Below are 3,984 nucleotides of genomic sequence, written 5' to 3'. Positions count from 1 at the left end.
TAAAATCCCGATTTCACCCGGAACACTTCCGATATTCAAATATAGGCTTCCAATATATCAATCTTTACGTCTCGACCATTTTGAGACTCCTCGTCATGTCCGTGATCACATCCGGGACTCTGAACAACCTTCGGTACATCAAAATGCATAAACTCATAATATAACTGTCATCGTAACCTTAAGCGTGCGGACCCTACGGGTTCGAGAACAATGTAGACATGACCGAGACACGTCTCCGGTCAATAACCAATAGCGGGACCTGGATGCCCATATTGGCTCCTACATATTCTACGAAGATCTTTATCGATCAGACCGCATAACAACATACGTTGTTCCCTTTGTCATCGGTATGTTACTTGTCCGAGATTCGATCGTCGGTATCCAATACCTAGTTCAATCTCGTTACTGGCAAGCCTCTTTACTCGTTCCGTAATACATCATCTCACAACTAACAAATTAGTTGTAATGCTTGCAAGGCTTATGTGATGTGTATTACCGAGAGGGCCCAGAGATACCTCTTCGACAATCGGAGTGACAAATCCTAATCTCGAAATACGCCAACCCAACATCTACCTTTAGAGACACCTGTAATGCTCCTTTATAATCACCCAGTTACGTTGTGACGTTTGGTAGCACCCAAAGTGTTCCTCCGGCAAATGGGAGTTGCATAATCTCATAGTCATAGGAACATGTATAAGTCATGAAGAAAGCAATAGCAACGTACTAAACGATCGGGTGCTAAGCTAATGGAATGGGTCATGTCAATCAGATCATTCAACTAATGATGTGACCTCGTTAATCAAATAACAACTCATTGTTCATGGTCAAGAAACATAACCATCTTTGATTAACGAGCTAGTCAAGTAGAGGCATACTAGTGACACTTTGTTTGTCTATGTATTCACACATGTATTATGTTTCCGGTTAATACAATTCTAGCATGAATAATAAACATTTATCATGATTATAAGGAAATAAATAATAACTTTATTATTGCCTCTAGGGCATATTTCCTTCAGTCTCCCACTTGCACTAGAGTCAATAATCTAGATTACACTATAATGATTCTAACACCCATGGAGCCTTGGTGCTGATCATGTTTTGCTCGTGGAAGAGGCTTAGTCAACGGGTCTGCAACATTCAGATCCGTATGTATCTTGCAAATCTCTATGTCTCCCACCTGGACTAGATCCCGGATGGAGTTGAAGCGTCTCTTGATGTGTTTGGTCCTTTTGTGAAATCTGGATTCCTTTGCCAAGGCAATTGCACCAGTATTGTCACAAAAGATTTTCATTGGACCCGATGCATTAGGTATGACACCTAGATCGGATATGAACTCCTTCATCCAGACTCCTTCGTTCGCTGCTTTCGAAGCAGCTATGTACTCCGCTTCACATGTAGATCCCGCTACGACACTTTGTTTAGAACTGCACCAACTGAAAGCTCCATCGTTTAATGTAAACACGTATCTGGTTTGCGATTTAGAATCGTCCGGATCAGTGTCAAAGCTTGCATCAACGTAACCTTTTACGGTGAGCTCTTTGTCACCTCCATATACGAGAAACATATCCTTAGTCCTTTTCAGGTATTTCAGGATGTTCTTGACCGCTGTCCAGTGATCCACTCCTGGATTACTTTGGTACCTCCCTGCTAAACTTATAGCAAGGCACACATCAGGTTTGGTACACAGCATTGCATACATGATAGATCCTATGGCTGATGCATAGGGAACATCTTTCATATTCTCTCTATCTTCTGCAGTGGTCGGGCATTGATTCTTACTCAACTTCACACCTTGTAACACAGGCAAGAACCCTTTCTTTTCTTGATCCATTTTGAACTTCTTCAAAAAAATTGTCAAGGTATGTGCTTTGTGAAAGTCCAATTAAGCGTCTTGATCTATCTCTATAGATCTTAATGCGTAATATGTAAGTAGCTTCACCGAGGTCTTTCATAGAAAAACTCTTATTCAAGTATCCCTTTATGCTATCCAGAAATTCTATATCATTTCCAATCAGCAATATGTCATCCACATATAATATTAGAAATGCTACAGAGCTCCCACTCACTTTCTTGTAAATACAGTCTTCTCCGAAAGTCTGTATAAAGCCAAATGCTTTGATCACACTATCAAAACGTTTATTCCAACTCCGAGAGGCTTGCACCAGTGCATAAATGGATCGCTGGAGCTTGCACACTTTGTTAGCTCCCTTTGGATCGACAAAACCTTCCGGTTGCATCATATACAACTCTTCTTCCAGAAATCCATTCAGGAATGCAGTTTTGACATCCATCTGCCAAATTTCATAATCATAAAATGCGGCAATCGCTAACATGATTCAGACGGACTTAAGCATCGCTACGGGTGAGAAGGTCTCATCGTAGTCAATCCCTTGAACTTGCCGAAAACCTTTTGCGACAAGTCGAGCTTTGTAGATAGTAACATTACCATCAGCGTCAGTCTTCTTCTTAAAGATCCATTTATTCTCAATTGCTTGCCGATCATCGGGCAAGTCAACCAAAGTCCATACTTTGTTCTCATACATGGATCCCATCTCAGATTTCATGGCTTCAAGCCACTTTGCGGAATCTGGGCTCACCATCACTTCTTCATAGTTCGTAGGTTCATCATGATCTAGTAGCATGACTTCCAGAACAGGATTGCCGTACCACTCTGGTGCGGATCTTACTCTAGTTGATCTACGAGGTTCAGTAGTATCTTGATCTGAAGTTTCATGATTATTATCATTGGCTTCCTCACTAACTGGTGTAGGTGTCACTGAAACTGTTTTCTGTGATGTACTACTTTCCAGTAAGGGAGCAGGTACAGTTACCTCGTCAAGTTCTACTTTCCTCCCACTCACTTCTTTCGAGAGAAACTCCTTCTCTAGAAAGGATCCATTCTTGGCAACGAATGTCTTGCCTTCGGATCTATGATAGAAGGTGTACCCAACAGTTTCCTTTGGGTATCCTATGAAGACACATTTCTCCGATTTGGGTTCGAGCTTATCAGGTTGAAGCTTTTTCACATAAGCATCGCAGCCCCAAACTTTAAGAAATGACAACTTTGGTTTCTTGCCAAACCACAGTTCATAAGGCGTCGTCTCAACGGATTTTGATGGTGCCCTATTTAATGTGAATGCAGCCGTCTCTAGAGCATAACCCCAAAACGATAGCGGTAAATCAGTAAGAGACATCATAGATCGCACCATATCTAGTAAAGTACGATACGACGTTCGGACACACCATTACGCTGTGGTGTTCCGGGTGGCGTGAGTTGCGAAACTATTCCACAGTTTTTCAAATGTACACCAAACTCGTAACTCAAATATTCTCCTCCACGATCAGATCGTAGAAACTTTATTTTCTTGTTACGATGATTTTCAACTTCACTCTGAAATTCTTTGAACTTTTCAAATGTTTCAGACTTATGTTTCATTAAGTAGATATATCCATATCTGCTTAAATCATCTGTGAAGGTGAGAAAATAACGATATCCACCACGAGCCTCAATATTCATCGGACCACATACATCGGTATGTATGATTTCCAACAAATCTGTTGCTCTCTCCATAGTACCGGAGAACGGTGTTTTAGTCATCTTGCCCATGAGGCACGGTTCGCAAGTACCAAGTGATTCGTAATCAAGTGGTTCCAAAAGTCCATCAGTATGGAGTTTCTTCATGCGCTTTACACCGATATGACCTAAATGACAGTGCCACAAATAAGTTGCACTTTCATTATCAACTCTGCATCTTTTGGCTTCAACATTATGAATATGTGTATTACTACTATCGAGATTCAATAAAAATAGACCACTCTTCAAGGGTGCATGACCATAAAAGATATTACTCATATAAATAGAACAACCATTATTCTCTGATTTAAATGAATAACCGTCTCGCATTAAACAAGATCCAGATATAATGTTCATGCTCAACGCTGGCACCAAATAACAATTATTTAGGTCTAATATTAATCCCG

This window comes from Triticum urartu, chromosome 1, assembly GCF_003073215.2.
Source record: "Triticum urartu cultivar G1812 chromosome 1, Tu2.1, whole genome shotgun sequence".
Classification (NCBI taxonomy): domain Eukaryota; kingdom Viridiplantae; phylum Streptophyta; class Magnoliopsida; order Poales; family Poaceae; genus Triticum; species Triticum urartu.
This window is presented reverse-complemented; position numbering follows the sequence as displayed.